At 45.3% G+C, this 22,209-nt stretch overlaps 1 protein-coding gene across 1 annotated transcript in view; it reads right to left on the reverse strand.

The window, feature by feature from the left end:
* TMEM63C (transmembrane protein 63C) overlaps positions 1-7,511 on the reverse strand; it is a 64,282-nt gene extending 56,771 nt beyond the window's left edge. The window contains exon 1 of the mRNA XM_081910367.1: positions 6,915-7,511. The gene's annotated coding sequence lies outside the window, so the exon portion shown is untranslated. The remainder of the gene's footprint in view (positions 1-6,914) is intronic.
* Positions 7,512-22,209: the final 14,698 nt, after the last annotated feature.

A 22,209-nucleotide genomic window follows, 5' to 3' on the forward strand; every position in this document is an offset into this window, starting at 1 on the left:
CAAAGCCAGTTATTATGGACAGAAATACTGTATCCTCCTGCCAAAACAAGCATTTCCTCCACTTTTTACAGTTTGATTGGAACAGGATTAAAGGATCAAGATAGGCATTTGTTGTGAAACAACTGTGTCTGTGTCCATGTGAAAAACTACAGCTCCCATTTTAAAACATGCCATAGTCAATCCACAGTGAAAATAGTCGTGAAGAGGCTTATTTCGCAGCAATTTACAATAACCACAAACACTGACAGACCATTTTCAAACTTGGCTTCCTCCTCCCCTTGCTAAGGAGAGGAGGAAAAACAAGATCACTGGAATAATGTATGCTCAAAGAAAAGGCATGTGGGTCTGTGGCCCTGCTTTAGTCTGCACAACACTGTAAATCTAATTGAGCCTCCCAAGTGAAAACCTGAGGGAAGAGGATATTTATTCTTCTGCAGCAAAGGAACTAATCTCCACTTCTAAGCAGGAATGCTGGAGCTGAAGTCCTAGCTTTGACAAAGGTGAGGGGCAGGATGGGCGAATTAAGAAATGCACAGCTCCAATGCAATTCTTTTCTACTCTGTTGTATGAATTAAACTGGTAGCTTATACTACCTGCCCACTGATCTAGCAAGCTCAGCCCCGTCTACTCAGACTGGCAGTGGCTTTCCAGGGTCTCTTGAAAAGGTTTCTCCCACCTCAGCCTAGCTGATCTTTTTTACTGGAGGTGCCAAGGATTGAACCTGCGACCTGCATTCAAAGCAAGTGTTCTGGGCCTGGGATAGCTCAGTGGGGACAGCATGAGACTCTTAGTCTGAGAGTCGTTGGTTCGAGCCCCATGTAGGGCAAAAGATTCCTGCATTGCAGGGGGTTGGACTAAATGACCCTTGTGGACCCTTCCAACTCTACAATTCTACTGTTGAGCTGCGGTTGCTGCCTGAGAAACAGTCTGCTGCTATGAAAAGGAGGATGGCTCCCATAACCCTGCTCAAATCCTAGCTCCACCACCACCACAAAACAGTCTGCCTCATCCCAAGCTTTTTGGATGTGTTCCGACCAGGCTAGGAACAGCTCGAAGCAGCTCCAGGGCCTGAAGACCTAAATAAAAGAGATGACAGTTCCAATCTATCAACTTCTTGTGGCTATGAAAAAGCACAGGAGGCCAGTAGGTCTGTGGCAGACATCTGAATATTATTACACTCCCATGCACTGCAACACCAGCAGTCTGGATTCAGCAGTGGTGTACTGGCAAAATCCCTTCATGATAGTTACAGCCATGTCCCTTCACAGTCTTGCCACTTCTAAGATTATACAATAAAATTATAATTACACAATAATAAATATTGGGGGTGCATTGCACCAATCAATACAGATCTAGCCTTTCAGCCAAATCCACTGTTTTCTGCACACATACATGGGCAAATGATTTGCAGTGCTGCAATATCTTCTTTCAGAGGAACTTAAACTGCATTTTTCATAAAGTTCCGTTGTGCACAGCAGAACCTGCACACCATTCTCTTGAAACTGAAGCACCTTGTAGCTTTGGATACCGGAGACAGGGACCCTGCTGCCGAATAGGAACAGGTCCCCTGCAACCACGGACCACTACACCACTGGCCAACTTCTCTCCCAAACAAGCATATTCGTAGAGGAGCAGTATGTCAAATATGGCAATGGATTTCCAGAAGGAGGCACTCTCCTGTTAATTGACTTCCCCATCTGCAAGGTGACATGGCCTAAATTTCTTAACTTGTAGTAATTGACTGCCACCACAACAGCTTTGAGGATGTGTGTGCACCTGTTACTCACATGGCGATGGTACATTTCAGCAGAACGCTACGAAGTGCTAAGAACATGACAGGAACAAACCCTACCAACGCTTTTAAAAATGAAGCCTTTGATAGATATGATAGATATAGCAGGACAGGAACTGACCTGCTGCCACACACCTTAGAAGTACAATGGTACCACTAGTTACGAATTTAATTCGTTTTGGAGGTCTGTTCTTAACCTGAAACTGTTCTTAACTAGAGGCGTGCTTTTGCTAATGGGGTCTCTTGCTGCCGCCGCGCCGCCAGCACATGATTTCCGTTCTCATCCTGGGGCAAAGTTCTCAACTCGAGGTAACTCTTCCAGGTTGGCGGAGTTTGTAACCTGAAGCGTTTGTAACCTGAGGCGTTTGCAACTTGAGGTACCACTGTACGTTAATAAAGAAAGTAAAGAGATAACTGCTTGCTAATCCAGAATTTAGATGCCCACGTCTTTGCTCAACATCCAGTTACAACACACCCTTTCTGCGAGCTCTTCCAACAACTCCCCCCCTCCCATCTGTTTACCATCCGGCCAGAAAAACAGTGTATATTGCCCACCAATAAGGTTGCCATGGCATTGAGAGAGGCTGCTGGGCAACAATGCACCAATATAACCCGTCATGCCCTGCAGCGCCAGCATTCCCAGGCATCTGCATCCCTCTTGTCGCTTTTATTGTGATTTACGGCCACTTCTCTTTCACTGCAAATCAGAAACAAGCAAGAATCTCACGTCGCTGAAATACAGATTCCTTCAAGGTAGTACGGGGGAGGCAAAATTGGATCGCTACACCCTATTTATAGGAGAGGATTTTCCTGCCCTGAACTTCACCCCAGGGGCCTGGAGTTTGTTTATTTATTTTTTATATAAATTTTATTTTCCGTTTTTCACAAGTTGACAAATACACACCTTACAAACGCATACCTCCAATACAATTGAATATTTTACTTCCCTCCCCCACTCCCTTTTGTGGTTCCTTTTCTAATTTAAATTAACACTGCATTTTTCACTTTATTCCACTTTTTAAATTTATTCTTCCATTTATCTTAGTACAATTTTAACTGCTAATGAACTTGTTTGTACGCCAGAATTTTTCAAATATGCTACAAATTTTCCTCACTTTTTTAAAATAAAAAAATCCCTCTTGGTTTCTTATTACACCTGTCAGTTTTGCCATTTTGGCACAATCCATCAATTTAATCAGCCATACTTCCTTAGCTGGTATAACATTCTTTCCACCTCTGGGCAAACACCATTCTGGCTGCAGTTGTGGCATACACAAATTTTTAGGGTCCTTCGGAATCTCTATATTCACTATCCCTAACAGAAAAGCTCCTGTTGTGTGGTTTTTTTTAAATTAAAGTTATTTTAAACATTTTATTCAGTTCATTATATATCATTTCACAGATTTCCCAGGGGCCTGGAGTTTATGCAGGACCACTCTGGAAAGCAACTGTGTTCACTGCTGGTGTGCCATGGTTTCCTACAAACATACATATCTTTAAACACCCATGTTGTATCCCAGAACAAGCGGAGAATTGTAGTTTCCATTTTAGAAAAGAGGAAATTTCTAATCCTGGTGGCTACGGCGAGCCGACTGACACTATGCAAGGAGCATCTCAGAAGCCATGGTGGGTAGCAGTGGCTTGAACCAAGCTTCCCAGCAGCCACAGGTTACGGCACTGCAGTAGACTGAGATGTGTATTCAAGACACGCCCTCCTCTGCTTCCAGGAAGGTTCATGCACTTGGTGCGATAATAAATACAGGCCCAGAATAAAGGGCAGTGATAAAAAGAGGCAGGTGCCACGTAGTTCACTTCAATGGATTCCTAAAGAGGTGTGGGTGTGAGGAAGAGGCCAAACATCACCAAAGAGTTTAGAAAAAGCTTCAGCAGGAGAAAATATACTGACATTCTGAGAGTACCGGCTCCCTATGCAAGCAAACTATAAAGGAGCTCGGTGGTTTTTATGGTCTCTGTGTTTCTGATTAGCTCATCAGGCCCAGTGCAGAAGCTACTCCCGTTCCAGCAGTCATAGAATTCAGTCACAAAGCACTCATGATTAGGGCCGTCATACAAGGATATAGAAGTTAGGAACAACAGGGTGATCGTAGGGGCAAAGCCGTAGATCAATAGCTGAGCATCAGCAGAAAGTCTCAACTTCAATCCTTGGCTTCTCCAGTTTAAAAGATGGAAAGGACTCCTGCCTCGGCCCTTGTAGAGCAGGCATAGGCAATCTTCGGTCCTCCAGATGTTTTGGACTACAATTCCAACCATCCCTGACCACTGGTCCTGCTAGCTAGGGATCATGGGAGTTGTAGGCCAAAACATCTGGAGGGCTGAAGGTTGCCTAAGCTGTTGTAGAGGAACGGCCAGTCAGAGCAGGCCAGGGGTCACCAACACTGTGCACCAACACTGTGCATGCAGATGCACCCTTGACACCTTCTCCTGACTCCTACAGAGTCTCTGAGGGACCCTCCCCTTTGCTGCTCTCTTGGTTGTGAGGTGATGAGGGTTGTTACCTTTTTCTCCCTTGAAAAGTACATAGAGTTGCCGGAGGAAGCTGCAAGAGTGGCACTTTTCCCTACTTCCTATTTCAGCTCTCATGTTCTATTTAAGGCTCAGATTAATTCTACTAGATCTGAATTTTACCCCAATCACTTGGAAAAGGGAAATATGTGTGCACATGCTTTCTCTTTTTCTGTCTCTCAGATGTGTGTGTGATTTGAGGGAGAGAAGTGAACAGAGGCAGGGAAGCCCACAGGACTCCCTCAAAAATGCATTATGTGTCCGCATGATTATAGAATCATAGAGTTGGATGAGACTCCCAAGGGGAATCTAATCCACACACCCTTTGCAATGCAGGAATCTCAAATAAAGGACCTGTGACCATCCATTAAAAAGGCAATACTGAGCTAGAGAGACAAATAGCCTGGTTTGATATAAGATAGGTTCCTATGTGTTCCAGGTATTATAAACATAGTACAGTAGGGTGTTACGTGCTCTGAAATCAAAAGTGGGTTTTGAAAATTCCTTTTATAGGTCACCACTGTGAAAATTTTATCTTCGTACTGAACTAACTTCCCACCACTGTCCCTGAAATGAAAATTCCTGGATCACAGCCTACCATCCCAAAAAGTTTCTACCGCTGGCAGGAGATCCCAATTCATAATTTGGGAGTTCCTCTCCTATGGGTCAGTGCATTTTTTTTAAAAAATCAGCATATAAAAGCAAAGGTCCTAGATCATATTGCAGCCCAACTAGTGCAGTAATAGTTATGCTTCAGGATTAGGTATAGATTTGTCAAATTCTTCCCATTATGGTAAACTTGTGTCTGAGCTGAACCACCACAGAGGGCAGGTGAGGATCTCACAGGTTGGATTGTTCTTCCGTACCAAAAAAATAAAATATCCATCCATACAAAAAACTAGAAGTCATGGAGAAGGCTTCTATTTGAGTCTTTTCCCTCTGAGATGCTTTTTGTTTCTGAAGGGAGGAGCACTCAATTGTGCAAGCCCAACACCTGCAGTCAAAAATGGTGACACCCAACTAGGCCTCTGTCAGTGCTTACTTTCTTTTTTAAAGAGAGGAAAAAAGAGATTGTGATGATCAGGCCTGCTTATACGGGATAGTCTGTAAATTGGAAGCCTTGCCCTTCCTAACGTGGGGAAACTTAGCTGTTTGTGACAGAAATGTACTCGGTATTGCCCTTTCTATCACTAGCTAATATACGCCAGGGCTGAGTCAATGCCTTCAAAATAGTACCTGAGGCTTACAGTACAATTCTATACATCTTGTTGTCTTCATTTATTTTATTACTCATTAGATTTCTTATCCATCCCAGGATGGTTTGCAGCAATTTTAAAATTAAATATTAAAAACAGTTCAAAACAAATTACGGTCAAAAGAATGGAGTAGGTCTTAAAATGTCTCTCTCTCTCTCTCTCTCTCTCTCTCTCTCTCTCTCTCTCTCTCTCTCTCACACACACACACACACACACACACACACACACACAATACCAGGAGTCAAAAGGCCAGGGTAAAAGGTGCATCTTCATGCAACCTACATAATGAAGGCACTGGACGCACCAATGTGGGGAGGAAATTACATAATTTAGGGGTTGCCACTGAGAATGCACTCCTGGGCTGACACCCCAAACTCCTGAGGGCAGTGCCCTCAACCCGCCCCCACTGCTGATCTTGACACCTACAGAGGCGGCATTCTTTCAGATATTTGGGTGCAAGCCATTTACTCAGAAGTATGTCCCATTGAGTTAAATTGGACGTTCTCCCAGGTACGTGGGACTGCAGCTTTAAGCCTCAAATTTCAGCGCAGGTGCCTCATAAATACATAGACAGCTGGCATAGAATCTATTACCATTTAGAAATTGTAGTTTAAGATCACTCTGCCAAACTTATGCAAGTGGCAAGGTTTTCATTCTTTCATCAATAGTCAGCACAAGGCTAACCCCACAATTCCAATAAAGAAGCAACTAGGCCCACTCACATTTTATTTTATTTTAAAACCATACACATGTGTATCTCTTTCCTTTCTGAAGCTGCTTTTATTTCCATGCCCTTTCTGTGGTGCCCATCCTGTTTCCGACTGTGGCTGTACAGATGTCGCCACCAGACCAAAAACAAGGCCCAAAGGCCCTACTCTTTGGTTGGGGTTTTCTTCAGGCTTCCTACAACCCCATCTTCGCCCCTGCTTGCCAGCCTAAGCAGGGTCCGCGAGCAAAGGAGATTCCCCCAGTCTGCTCCTCAGATCATTGCAGGCAGGCAAACCACCCCCGCCCCCAGTACAAAGCCCCTCCTCTCCTTTCCCATGGGAATCTCTCGCCACAGCAACGCGGACCCTAAGGAGAACATACATCCCCATGGCTAGCTTAGGTCGGTGGTGGTGGTTTCCTACGGATCCTGACGGCCTCCCAAGCCATTCCTGCCTCGTGATTTGGAAATGTATGCGCACATAACCCTTCCCTTCTTCCTCCAACCCCTCTGGGATCTCCACCACCCGAGGCGGGCTGCTCTGCGCGCATCTTCACGAGACGCTGCAGTCCCCCGGTCACAGAAGTCGTGCAAAAAAAATAGAAAGGACCATGCTGCAAAAGAATTGCTCCCCTACCTGGAAAAAAAAAAGGTAGCCGAGATCCTGCTTTCCCCTCCCGCCTGCTCCGGCGTGAAATCGAAGGACGCTTTCCCGAAGGACGGCCGCCGGAGACACTTTTTGGGGCCAGCTTTTCCCGGCGTCTCCCCTCTCCACATCAACAGCACACTTGCTCGGGGAGACCTGCTCCGGTTTGCAGCGTCAGGCTCTTCCAGGCGCCCAGCGAGAGACCATAACAAACCCACCTTTCGCCAGGCAAGGGGCCGTCGCTAAATTCCCGAATCAGTGCAAAGGGCTACTCGCGCCGTTCAGGAACTGGAGCAGAGAAACCCGGTCTCTGCCCCACCCACATCCCCTCCCGGGTTCGCTCGGCGCGCCGTGACCGCGCAGCTGCATCCTGGCGTGGCCACGGTGGCGCGCCAGCCCGGCCTCCCCTCTCCTCGAGCGGGGGTCTCCGCGCCTGGAGCTCTGGCTCGAAGGAAGAGGACGGGCTTCCCACGAGGGAGAAGGCAAGAGCCGCCAGCAGCGGGCAGCAAGGGATCTTCCCGTTCCGCCTCCGCCCTGCCCTCCTGCAACGCGGCGGCGGCGAATGCGCCTCGGCCCTCGCTTTGCTCCCGAGTTGCATGCCCGGGGAAGGGACTCTCTGCAAGTTGCCGAGCTAATCCGGCGGCAAGGGGCCGGTCCCTTCACGAGGGTAGCTCGCAACCTATCAGCGATCCTGCTCTGGGGTTTTCGCGTTGCAGGCTGTAGCCCAACAGGTGCACCTTTCTCTGTCCCGGAAGTGCAGCGGTTGGGGGAGCATCATCAGCTGATTTTTTTACGTAGTTATAGCAAGTTAATAATAATAATAATAATAATAATAATAATAATAATAATAATAATAATAATAATAATAATATTTATACCCCGCCCTTCCAGGTTCGGAAAACCAGGCTCAGGGCGGCTAACAACAAATTTAAAACACTTAATTGTAATACAACATAGAAGCAGCGTGAAATACAGTATAAAAACATAAATGACAATAAAATCCAGAGTTCAAAAATCATTTTGGGGAATTCCATCCAATAAACATAAAATAGTCACCAGGGCTAGCTGGCTGAGTTAATCCTAGTTGGGCCAGCGAGGCGGCCAGGGGAGAATTAGCTGTGGGGTCTCAGAGCGAGTAATCTTCATAAAAGGGGAGGGGGAGGGAAGAGAAGGGAAATAAAAGATCAGGCTGAATTCAAATTAAAGGCCAGGCAGAATAGCTCTGTCTTACAGGCCTGGCGGAAGAAGGTTAAATCCTGAAGGGCCCTAGTCTCATGGGTCACAGCATTCCACCAGGTCGGAGCCATTACTGAAAAGGCCTGGGCCCTGGTGGAGGATAGTCTGACTTCCTTAGGGCCTGGGACCTCTAAACTATGGTTATTCATGGACCTTAAGGTCCTCTGCGGGGCATACCAGGAGAGGCAGTCCCGTAAATACGAGGGCCCTAAGCCACAAAGGGCTTTAAAGGGCAAAACCAGCACCTTGAACCTGACCCTATACTCCATCAGGAGCCAGTGCAACTTGTAAAGCACTGGGTGAATATGCTCCCATGGCAGGGACCCTGTGAGGAGCCTCGCTGCAGCATTCTGCACCCACTGGAGTTTCTGGGACAGTTTCAAGGGCAGCCCCGCGTAGAGCGAATTACTGTAGTCAAGCCTGGAAGTGACTGTCGTATGGATCACTGTGGCCAGATCGGGGTGGGAAAGGTAAGGGACCAACTGCTTAATGCGGCGAAGATGGAAAAATGTCGCCTTAGCTGTAGCTGTAACCTGCACCTCCATGGAAAGGGAGACATCAAGGATTACACCCAAACTCTTAATGGAAGGCAATGGCACTAATTGGGCCCCACAAGAGAAGGGGTGTGGCTTACCTGCCCCCTGACATTTTATTCAAGTTGGTACACCCCACATAATTGATCACAAGAAGCGGTGCACACACCCCGTTTGAATGGCAATGCCCCTCAACTTTGGGGATGTTGATATTTTTTTGGCAGTGAGGAGGGGGGGAGACGAAGGAACCTCGGCCCCTAGGAGTTGGCTCCTAGGAGTCAGGCTGTTTGTCAGAGTGTAGTCCAGTACTGTTTACTCTGACTCGCTGTAGCTCTCTGCAGAGTTATTTACAGAGAATTATCTAGTTAATAAGCTACTTAATAATAGTTAAGATTCCTGCATGATCCTCGGGATCCTTTCAACTCTACAATTCTATGATTTCGTGTTTTTTTAAAGGAGGGCTTCCTGCAGATACCATCTTTATCAGGCAGTTCATCCTTCAGCACACTGTTTTAGATGTTATGTAACTTGTGAAGTAATTGCAATTAAATGATTTGAATACATCTAGAGTTCGTGTGTACAGGTGCTGGCTGAATGAAGAAACTGTACAGCAGGGGTGGGGAATCGATTTCAGCATGAGCGATGAAGTGGAATTTGCCCAACCTTACAGGAGGCCACATTGCTTTGGTGGATATGACAAAAGTAGGTAAAGGTAAAGGTACCCCTGCCCGTACGGGCCAGTCTTGACAGACTCTGGGGTTGTGCGCCCATCTCACTCAAGAGGCCAGGGGCCAGCGCTGTCCGGAGACACTTCCGGGTCACATGGCCAGCGTGACATCGCTGCTCTGGCGAGCCAGAGCCGCACACGGAAACGCCGTTTACCTTCCTGCTGGTAAGCGGTCCCTATTTATCTACTTGCACCCGGAGGTGCTTTCGAACTGCTAGGTTGGCAGGCGCTGGGACCAAGCAGCGGGAGCGCACCCCGCCGCAGGGATTCGAACCGCCGACCTTTCGATCGGCAAGTCCTAGGCGCTGAGGCTTTAACCCACAGCGCCACCTGCGTCCCCTATGACAAAAGTAGGCAGGGGCAAAAACCACAAAGCAACCCCCCCACCTCACAAATGGATGCACCTTGATTTCCCCTCATTGTCAGGAACACACAAGCACAGGGCACACAGCACTCTCCTTTACAGACACACACACACACATGCACACAGTCATATAAACTCTTGCACACCAGATATGATGCAGGCACACAGGCACACATGCAAAACCACCCCTCCATTGCTGGTGGCGGTGGCAGGGAAAGATCCCTCTGTGGGTTCTTTAGATAGGGGTTTTATCTTCCCATCTTGACAGTAAGCACTACAGCACTAAAACTGGAGATAACCCCTCTGGGAGCAGGTAGAGGGGTTATCTCCAATGATAGAGCTTAGTGCTCAGATCGAGATCCTTTGGCCTAATCTTTAAGAGTAAAAGGCAGCATTTCTACTGCTACCAAGTACTAGAGTGGGGAGGAAGGCTGCCTTTATCCTTGTTGCTATTATTTATTTAGTTTATATACCACCCAGGCCAGTTCACAGCATAAAGAGCAGGAAAAGAATTTATCTCCAATTAGCACCGGGTTGCTTAGATAATCCTTTAACTGTCCCCCACCTGATGTCATATGACAGCAGGTAAATGGCAGGTGGGCACTGTTTGCCACCATGGACCAAATGGAGAAGACTGGCAGGCCCAATTAGACCTGTTGGAGCAGAGGTTCCCCACAGCTGTTGTTCAGCATCAGGTGAGTTGGAGGCAATGATCTGTCAAGGTACTTTGTTCTAAAGGAGGAATCCAGTGCCTAATCTATCTGGTGCACACTGTGAACGACTTGAAGTCCATCATCTGCCTGGAAACTGCTGGTACCAGTTTATCCTACTAAATGGTAAAACTAGAAGGCTCAGCTGAATCGTAAGAAGAGTTATAGAAGAGAATCAAGTCTTTAAATCTGATGAGTCAGAGCATGACTCAGCTTGTGCTTCCTTTGTCCTCATTCCTAAGTGCATCCCTCCTCCTTAGCTGTCTTGAGTAAACAAAACCACCTGAACAAGATCAAAACATCCTGGTCCCAGGCCAGATCAGGCACTGCTAGATTCATTTATTTCAACTCTATATAAGCACAGCAGGGACTGATCAGAGTTGTAGTCTGGAAGGCCCCTAGTTGGGATGGGATTGGGATGTTACTAAGAAGAAGATTCACAGATGCTGTGTTTGTGGCTTTTTTTGCCTGGCTAGTCTGTTCTGTAGCCTCGAACTCCCTGTCCGTTTCAGATACAGAATCCTATATTGCCAAATCACATTTATTGATTGCTTTTGCCTGTTACTGTAAGGATAACACATCACTAATTCCCCAAACTGCATCAGTTTAAAAAAGAATCAACAATAATAAAATATTGCATACCACTTAGGCTCCACATCTGCGCCCCAGCCTCCTATATAAAATATTCATAAATGCAAATCAATTGTTAAAGAACAGCCTGGCTGGGAAGAGTAGCTGTGTAAGAACGGCACCCTTGGGTTCCATGTTTGGTGTCTGCCTTTGATTCCAGATCTAACCCCCTTAATCAAAATATTGACCTTTCTTCATGTCAGTGCAATTGCCTCATGAGGTGGGGTCTTCTTTGGTTTTTAAATCATAAAGGAATCTGTTCCAGCACAACACATCCAGAAAAGTTAAGCCCAGTGATTTCAGAGAGAGAGAGAGCAAGGTACATAACTGACTGGTCAAACAGAATCTCCATTTTACAGTCAGTGATTTTAACCGGTTTATACATCCCTTGGAATATATTTCTACATCTTTCTCTCAGGAGCTCTGTGATACTTCTTGCGCTACAGGAAATGTAAGCATTCTATATTTCCATCCAGGGGTACAGTGTCTCTTTTTTTGTAATATTTGAAGGGCATTCATTTGTGTGAATTAACGGGTGATCTAAGTGATCAACATCACTTGAAATTTGAGTCTCCAGCAGAAATTCTTAATAGTACAACATATTGGGGCACTTGGACTGCAATGAACACAAGGAGACTTGTATCTAAACATACACCACACACGACAACAAATCTTGCTGCAGTCAACTAAAGATAAACATGTCCAACCTCTCTCCAGAGCAAAGACTACAGAAGTTAGACTGCATCTGTGTAGATAGAGATAGGGCCACCAGCTGAAGCTGATGGAAGGCACTCTGCGCCACCAAGGCCACCTGAACAAAGGATCCAAGCTACGAGGGAGTGTAACCCCTTCCAGAGCAGGCAATCTCCCATCCATCCATTTCAATTTCATTGTTCTGTATGGGACAATGACAATAAAGATATATCGTATCAAGTGCTAGGAACCACCTACTAACAGTGCCTCAGTCTTATCTGGGTTGAGCTTCAGTTTGTTGGCTCTCATCCAGTCCATTACTGACGCAAGACAGCAGTCCACCACATCGACTGCCTTGCCTGCAGATGTAAAGGAGATGTAGAGTTGTGTGTCATCAGCATATTGCTAACACCATGCTCCAAAACTTGGGATGACCCCAGCAGTGGTTTTATGTAGATGCGGTCTTGACTATGCTACCACTCAGTGGATTTGTAACTGGCAGACTGACTGAACCCAAAGGGTGCTCATCAATGGTTCCTCTTCATCCTGGAGAAGAGTGACTAGTGGGGTGCCACAGGGTTCTGTCTTAGGCCTGGTCTTATTCAACATCTTTATCAACGACTTGGATGATGGACTCAAGGGCATCCTGATCACATTTGCAGATGACACCAAACTGGGAGGGGTGGCTACCATCCCAGAGGATAGGATCACACTTTAAAACAATCTTGACAGATTAGAGAACTGGGCCAAAACAAACAAGATGAATTTTAACAGGGAGAAATGTAAAGTATTGCACTTGGGAGGGGGGGAAGGAGAGGCACAAATACAAGATGGGTGACACCTGGCTTGAGAGCAGTACATGTGAAAAGGATCTAGGAGTCTTGGTTGACCACAAACTTGACATGAGCCAACAGTGTGACGCGGCAGCTAAAAAAGCCAATGCAATTCTGGGCTGCATCAATAGGAGTATAGCATCTAGATCAAGGGAAGTAATAGTGCCACTGTATTCTGCTCTGGTCAGACCTCACCTGGAGTACTGTGTCCAGTTCTGGAAGGACACTGACAAACTGGAACGTGCCCAGAGGAGGGCAACCAAAATGGTCAAAGGCCTGGAAACGATGCCATATGAGGAACGGCTAAGGGAGCTGGGCATGTTTAGCCTGGAGAAGAGGAGGTTAAGGGGTGATATGATAGCCATGTTCAAATATGTGAAAGGATGTCACATAGAGGAGGGAGAAAGGTTGTTTTTTGCTGCTCCAGAGAAGCGGACACGGAGCAATGGATCCAAACTACAAGAAAGAAGATTCCACCTAAACATTAGGAAGAACTTCCTGACAGTAAGAGCTGTTCGACAGTGGAATTTGCTGCCAAGGAGTGTAGTGAAGTCTCCTTCTTTGGAGGTCTTTAAGCAGAGGCTTGACAACCATATGTCAGGAGTGCTCTGATGGTGTTTCCTGCTTGGCAGGGGGTTGGACTCGATGGCCCTTGTGGTCTCTTCCAATTCTATGATTCTAAGATGCTAAACAGCATAGGGGATAAAATTTAATCCTGTGGAAGTGCACATTGAATGCTTCATGGGGCTAAAGAACACGCCCCAATTATCACCATCTGGAAATGACTGTCCAAATAGGACCAGAACTACTGCAAAGCACTGTCACCAACCCCCAACTCAGACGTGCCCAGAACGACTGTGATTAGGGCCCCCCGCCCCCCACTCTTGCCAGCTCCTCTCTTCCCAAGAGCATCCTTTTGCAATCTACTTCACCAACTGCATGCTTTCATCTTGAGTTGCAGTGGGGGTTCTAAAAAAATGAGGCGACAAGGAAATAAAATGCAGAAAAGTACAGACAGTGATAATTGCATCCTTTACAGCGGTCAGTCACAAAAGTGTCGCTAATGACACACACACCCTCACATTGCTTAGCCAATTAACACATACAGTGCACTAAAAATATTTTTTTCTCAGTTTAGTCCTCAAGTGATAGCACTGAAACTCTTGGTATGCTTTAATGCAGTGGATTCATGCTGCAGATTCTCTCTGAAGATCCTTTTCTCCAGGATGGGCTACTACTCTAAGGTCATTTATGGATGGGTGGGTGTATGTATGCATGCATACATATAAATGATACATGCATTATATTTATACTGGTCTTACTTCCGTCATGAAACTGAAAGTGCCCCCCAAGATTCTGAATCATTTAAGTCAGACTCAGTATCAATCAATAACTGAAACAAGGATACCCAAAGCCCAGTATGGGGGGATGCTCAGAAAGCTTTAAGAGAGAGGAAACGTGAATGACGCCTTATCAGCATGGAGCGAAAAGCAGGTCAGCTTTTCACTGCTATTCAAGCCTGTATAATTGCTACCAATTATCAAAAAGTACAAAGACCAAAGATACAGACTCTCATAGAAAATGCAAAGATTAATCAGAAACGGAACATGTAATAGCTCTCTGCCTTGTCCTATCCAGTACAGAATAACTTGCTGGACATAATCAGCTTGCAAAAGCCATCAATTACTATGCTGTACCAACTAATCATTTCAAATCTGCCTTCTTACTACAAATATTATCCTCAACCAGCTTTGAAAACAATGGTTGCACCTTGCTATTGGGGAAAAAGCCCATTCTAATAACAGGTCAGGCATAATTCTGATGAACAATGACAGCAAGAACAAGGCTACTAAAAGAACCCAGTATTGCCAATATCACAACAGCCGAAACCTAGCCTTGGAAATAAGGCACATCTGGAAAGTCAAGATAATTCAATCTAAAAGCATTTCCAGGGAGACTAGAATTTGGAGAAGAGATGCTACAAATGTGCAAAAACATGTTAACCTTGTAGCCTTCCAAGATAATACATTTCTAAACAATGAAGGATACCTCTCTCAGAAAGAGCTTTGGGATATTCAGACCTTGCATGAGGAAGTGCTGAGCTGTGAGGAGCTTGGGGAGGCAGAATAGTAATGATACTGAACTGACAGTGGTTCCTGCAAATTTGCGAAACTGCCTAGGTATGTACTGTAGAAGTATGTAAGGTGGACAATTCAAATTGAAATTTTTAAAAACCAGAATGGCCAGCAATGGACTTATGACATATTATTGGGCTGAGCAAACTGCACATTTTAAACACTGAATACACCACTTCTATCCATATTTATAATATCCATCAGCATATGTATCTGATTTTCCTTTAGTAGGAAAAAGAAGCAATTGTTTGAGAAAATAAGATCCATCTCAGCTTTTGTCAGGTAGTTACAGTAATTGCTTCTTCCACTGAGGAAGGTAGTTTCACAGTAACAGGCGAGGAGCAATTGTGGGAAGTGAATATGCTGCCTGCTGCTAAGTTGCTTATTTTAACCAGTTGACTTGTCCTGATGCCTAACAATGTTCTCTTGAAATCCTCAGCTGAGTTCCTGCTGATGTTTCCAAGAACTGCTCAAAGCGCCTTACAAAGAATAAAAGAGGAAGGCATTTCAAACACTACAAAAACAAATTCATAATGACACAGCAAAACAAAAGCAAATGTAACAACACAAAAAACCCCTACATTTCAAATAAATATAACAATGCTTATAGCAAACTTTTACAAATAACTGTATGTACTTCAAAACAAAAAAAATTCCTTCCAGTAGCACCTTAAAGACCAACTAAGTTAGTTTTTGGTATGAGCTTTCGTGTGCATGCACACTTCTTCAGGTACACACGAAAAGCTCATACCAAGAACTAACTTAGTTGGTCTTTAAGGTGCTACTGGAAGGAATTTTTTTTGTTTTGACTATGGCAGACCAACACGGCTACCTATCTGTAACTGTATGTACTTCCTAAGGGAGGGCATTCCATAAATACGAGGTGTCAACCCTGAAAAGAGAAAAAGATGCCCAAGACTGAATACATTTTGAAGTTCATAACATGTGAATGTGAGGGGACTGAAAGGTACCTGTCTGTTTCATAACATGGGAAGAAAAGAAGTTATCCAGGCGGGGATGATAAGGTCTACCCCTGTGAACTATTCACACATGATTGTGTCCAGAACTGTACACAGCTTCCCTATGCTCATGTGTAGGAGACATTTTATGATTGAAGCAGTCCATAATACATTCAGCATCTACATATGTAACTCAGAAAACTACCTCCTGGTGGGGAGGGGGGGTGCCTCTAGTGGATTTTTTTTTTTGCTTATTCAGCACTGCCATCTTCTGGCTTCCCTGGATATTGTCAGCCATCAATTTCTAGTCCCTGAAAGGCCGAGTCTTGTTTCATCCTCTTTCAGAAGATGGTCCAACCCATCTTGCTTTGGGTTTTTGACAGTTTTCATCTTCAGGGCTCCAGTTAAGACGTTTAGGTGCTATTCCTATTCAGTCCCTCTAGTGAGGGGTTGTTGCTCAGTAGTAGAGCAGATGCTATACATGCAGAAGGTCAAAGCAGAACTGGATTTAGGGCGGTTCCCCCGCTTAGGGCACTGAGCTAAGTGGGCACAAAATTGAGAAGATCCGTAATTGAGAAGATCCATTTGGGGGCATGAGCATAGCCAGGATTTATGTTGGGAGGGGGCATATGAAGAAGAAGAGTTTGGATTTGATATCCCGCTTTATCACCACCCGAAGGAGTCTCAAAGCGGCTAACATTCTCCTTTCCCTTCCTCCCCCACAACAAACACTCTGTGAGGTGAGTGGGGCTGAGAGACTTCAGAGAAGTGTGACTGGCCCAAGGTCACCCAGCAGCTGCATGTGGAGGAGCGGGGATGCGAACCCGGTTCACCAGATTACGAGACTACCGCTCTTAACCACTACACCACACTGGCTGGTTGCCATACGTCCAGGAAATCCCAAACATGTCCTGTTTGGAGGGAACTACATGCCCAACTGGGTGGATTTTTTTACAATTGTAAGCAAATATCTGGGGTTTGTGGGTTTTTTTTGAGGGGGAGTTAAAAAATTTGTGTTCACAGATGGCTCAGGTTCAGGCTTGAGCTTGGGTCTGGCAACCCTAGGGGGCAGGATTTATGTTAGGGGGCAGAACCGAGCTATCTGTGATGTGATAATAATAATAATGATTTATTATTTATACCCCGCCCATCTGGTTTCCCCAGCCACTCTGGGCGGCTTCCAACTGAATATTAAAAACAATACAACATCAGACATTAAAAACTTCCCTAAACAGGGCCCCCTTCAGTTGTCTTTTAAATGTAAAGTAGTTGTTTATTGCCTTGACATCTGCTGGGAGGGCGTTCCACAGGGCACATGCCACTACCGAGAAGGCCCTCTGCCTGGTTCCCTGTAACTTCACTTCTCGCAGCGAGGGAACTGCCAGAAGGCCCTCGGTGCTGGGCCTCAGTGTCCGGGCTGGATGATGGGGGTGGAGTTAAGTATTTGTATTTATTTACTTGATTTGGGATGACAGCTTTCCCTCTTGGGTACAACCATGTTTGGCGGGCAAAATTTTGGCCTCGCTCAAGAAGCCATGTTACCAAAAATTATCAAAGTCTGCCCCTGGTAACAGTTTCCATCCCTGGATGGTCCATTAAAAAAACAAAACAAAAACTCAGTAAGGCTGCAGAAGTTTTTCCCTGATTCCTTGGAGAGTTTCTACCAACCACATGATACAGATTCAGTCTTAAGGACTCCATTCTGGATTTGTATAGGGTTTACTTCTTGGCCTTTTCTTTTCCCAAAGATGTCTCACAGGTCAGTGGGGTATGGATATCTCCTTGGAGTTTATTCCCAAAGCCTTTCTCACAAATGAGTAGAGCCACAAGGCAGCAGAGGTTTAGGATCAGAATACACCCACAAAAAGCAGCAGTCTGGAGGGCCCCAGAGCTAATTTGGGTACCGCAGTGTATGTTGCTGATGGCCCTGTGATTTCAATTGTCATGCATTGGCAGTCTCCCCAGAGGAAATAGGACTTTTGTTACAGATGTGCTCTCAAATGATCCCATGTGTTGTAAATAAAAATATGCCCTTTTCCCTTATGGGGTATCCAAGAGCCCATATAGAGTCCTTACATAGGTTCCCTATTGGTAGGAGAAAATAACAGAGGCCAACCAGAGAATATTGAGAAGCAAAGCAGCTAGTAAGCTTGATCTTTATTGATCTGTTGCAACAGGGTGCTCCCCTCACACGCAGGAGAGGAAGAGGACCCAGAACAATGCTGTGCAAGGGTTTATAAAAACTTTTGAAATTCCCATTCTGTAGATCAAGACCACCCCTAGAAACATTATGCATACATCACAGAAGGGGTGTAACCTAAGACCACCCCTCAGATACATCCCACCTACATCACAGAAATTTAAATGTTGTTTTTATCTTGTCACAGTTTATCTCCTGTCGCTTTGTTTATTTCCTGTCTGGCAGGTTACTTGATTGGATTTCTTGGGGAGCCTGGGCAGTCTTGTAATGATAAGGCTCACACCCTTATTTGAACACAGATTAAGACAGGATTTGTGAAGGAAGAGACAATGGGGAAGCTTTTCCATTTTGACCATGCAGAGAAACATTTGCTCAGTTTAGGAATCAAAATGGTTCCAGGTTGGCTTTCCTGTGCTGATCTATGTACGTGTGGTTATGAACGTTGCCATATATCTAAGACCATAAAATTCCTATCACACATGCATGCTTACTTAGCAGTAAGTATAGTGAGAATTTACTTGTGATGAAGGCTATCCAGGAGTTCAGCCTCAGTCGTTATTGGTAGATTGTTGAATTGTCCTTCCTTCTTTTCCAAATTCATCTGGATCTCTAGGCTGTGTGGAGAAATCTTCTCTTTTCACTTTGTGCTGAGTTAAAATACCAGGTTCTTCCTACAGAGGTGACTGCACTTCGGGAATGTGGAGAATGATTTTTTTCAGATACGCTTTAGAACGCCTAGAGGAGCAGGAGACACATAAAGGCAGATGCTTAGCAACATGCCTTGGATGAGAGAGAATAGCGTCTTTCTCTGTGTCTCCTCCAGGCTTGTGATGTCCTTCACCTGTCCTGCCTTTCAGAATTATGTCTTGCCTGAGACCTTCACACTCCCTAAGGATGTCTTGTTTGCTGGAGCTGCTTAATTGGGGATTTTGTTACCTAAAAGTAATGCCTCCCCTCCCCCCCCCCCCCGTGCAATGCTTCATCACATCACAGCAATTATATAATTCTCTTCATTCCCCTTCAGTTTTTGTTGCTGCTAGGTTATAGCTCTATTCTCTGCTCCCAGTACAGTGGTACCTCGGGTTAGATACACTTCAGGTTACATATGCTTCAGGTTACAGACTCCGCTAACCCAGAAATATTACCTCAGGTTAAGAACTTTGCTTCAGGATGAGAACAGAAATCATGCTCCGGTGGCATGGCAGCAGCAGGAGGCCCCATTAGCTAAAGTGGTGCTTCAGGTTAAGAACAGTTTTAGGTTAAGAACAGACCTTCGGAACGAATTAAGTACGTAACCAGAGGTACCACTGTAAAGCATAGCTCAGAGAAAGATTGGAAATTCTCAGGTATTTTCCTGTCAATACAGGGCTGTGGACCCAGAAAACCCGGTGTATGTGTGTGTGTGTGTTTTGTGAGGTGAGCCAAGCCAGCATCAAGAGTTGGCATAGCAGGGCACCTGCCAGGGCCAATGTTCCCAGACGAGGGCCTGCTGATAAGAGACCCATGGACCTTCTCCTCCTCTTCACCATTTCAACCTGCTTCTTCACCTGCCTCTCCCTCTGTGTCTGGCAAACAAGCAGCTGGTAGCAAAACTTGGAGAGCAATCCACTTCTGACACCATGCAGTAATCCATGGGCATGGCCAGTAGGGGGCGCTGAGTTCACTTGCAGTCCATCCCTTGGCTCTGTTCTTCAGACGACTCACAAAAGATTCCCATAATTTAACAAAAGGTTTAAGAACTGCAAGCCCCTGAAGAACCTTCCTGCCGCAGTGGTACCTATTTATCTACTTGCACTAGTGTGCTTTCGAACTGCTAGGTTGGCAGAAGCTGGGACAGAGCAATGGGAGCTCACCACCATTGCACAGATACGTACCGCCGACCATCTGATCACAAGCCCAAGAGGCTCAGTGGTTTAGACCACAGCGCCACCTGCATCTCTATATACATACACCACAGCTATACATCACCTATCTATATGCAGACACCACATCAGTCCTGAACAGGTGAGAATCTAATTTGTATTACCAATGCTTCTCCAGAGTTCACTATCCCCTATTAACAGTAACACATAGATGCAAATCACATTAAAGACTCAAAGGCAGCTGAAAGGTAATGTGTGAAAATGTCCTACCTCTTCACCTGGCTCCCCCTCTCCCACTGAATGCTATGAGTAATCTAGGATCCATACCCCAGGAACATTTGCAGTGTCATAACACAACGTGCACATACAGAGCAGGATTCTCCATGAGTCTTTACCCTCACAAACACATCTGGAATGTCACTGGGAAGAGGGAGGTTTGAGTGACAGTTGTGTGGAAGGGGGAAGAGGTGGATGGAAGAGGTGTTAAGCACTCTCCCTCTATTGCCATCTCTCTGTAAATTACCCCTCCCCAGCTGCGTAGTGGAATTTTGTCGCACAGATTGGTTTGTAAGATGTGGTTCCATCTGATGCAAGGACAGTTCTTTCGAATTGTATTGTGGATTTTTCTCAGAAGCACATTTTGTAAGGAGAGCCTTTGGGAAAAGAGAATGGAAGGGGAATGAATATTTTATCTTTAGTAACTGGTCATTTCCATTCTGAAGAGAGGAAACGAAGGGCCGTATGTTGGGTGCTGAATATTCAACACACAATCAGCAACTGGGTTATGTATGAATATAAGGATGTGTTATTATTTATAAAGCTTCATAGTCATGCACAACACTTTACTAGCAGAAATATGCTATGATAGGTAGCAAGGCCATTGTAGCTTTTGCTTTCTCTCTGTGTTTTTATAATTACTGTTATGGATACATACATATAGATCCCTGTCCTGACACTAGGAATGGATTTTCTTTCCTAGAATACCCACTGGTTCCAAGGAAGGGTCTCATACTGTGGCTTGCCCCAGGAAAGTCTTTTCCTCCTGCTCCTGTATACAAGACATCCACTTTAACTAATGACAGCCTTCGGCCTGGTACTTAGATGTGGAGAAATGGTAGTGGCAGGAACATGAAGCGCAAAGGGCAGCTTTTTATGCAAGGCAGTGGTATAGCAAAGTAATTTTTTTACCCTGAACTTAATGGTTTCATGTGGGGACTCCTTTAGACGGTGCTGTATATTACCACACTTCAAATGTGGTTCACCAACCTTGCTGCATTTGAGAGGACCCTCCTGCTAAGTGGGCCTCTGAATTTCTGTCCCGACAGCACTGTTTAAGCAAGGCATCATTCTCTTAACTTTGACCATCCATCTGTGACATCAGGAAAATGACACTGGCAAACATCACTTGTAAGCCAACATCACTTGAGGTAAAAAACCAAAAGGTGTTTTATTAATTTTTTAGTCATGCTGTGGAGAGGGGCTGTACAGATGGGTTGTAAGATGCTTGGAGACCTTCAGATAATGAGATAACAAGTGTTGTTGTTGTTGTTGAGGTTCCCTGTGACTGCTAATGAGGATCCTGCTGTTTTGCACAATCATTGTTCAATGTCCTGGTCACCCTTGCCTGAATGCTTACCAACAGCCATTATTAGGAAATTCCATGTCTTCCTCTAGCTGTTTAGGATAAACTAAATACCCCCCTGTACTATTTACTTTCTGCCTCTGAATCGTCCGTTTGCTCCCCTCCTTCACCACACAGCTCTTCATGCCCAATTATGCTAAGTAATACATCTTCCTTACAAGACGGGTATCTTTCTTTTCATTTAGAGCTCCTCTCCCATCTTTATAGCTGTGGAAGGCTCCTCCAAATATTTGTTCCCTGCCTATGTGATATTTCCTGGAATGCAGAAGGGAATTTGACTTTGAAAGGCGGCAGCAAATGATTCAAATGTTAATTTCAGCAACAGCTTTCCTAACACATCAGGATGCGCAGCCAGTTGCTGCTTGGTACATTTGCCTCTAATTTCACCCTCCTCTCATTTTCTCCAGCCTTCCCTAATCACAACTAAAAGGTTACATTCTCCTGCTCTCTTACTCTCTCTCATTTTTCACTGAGACAGTGAAGCCAGGTTAAGACACATTTTGATGAATTAATCTGGGAGGACAGTGGTTGTTACCCTGAAAGAGCCAGGGGGAAATAATGAAGACAGTAAGGCACAAAGAGCCCAGGTAGATTAGACCAAAGCATCTTGTTTCTCACAGGTACCGTGAGGGGGGGCCTCACAAACAGGACAATAACACTCCCCCCCTCTGCCAAACAGTGGCAGGAGTGTGTGGGGCCACAGGCACACACACAGGGTCATGTCCCTTTGGAGAATGGGAGACAAAGCGGAAACAGCTGTAC

The sequence above is a fragment of the Podarcis melisellensis genome, assembly GCF_964234715.1.
Source record: "Podarcis melisellensis genome assembly, chromosome: 1".
Lineage (NCBI taxonomy): Eukaryota > Metazoa > Chordata > Lepidosauria > Squamata > Lacertidae > Podarcis > Podarcis melisellensis.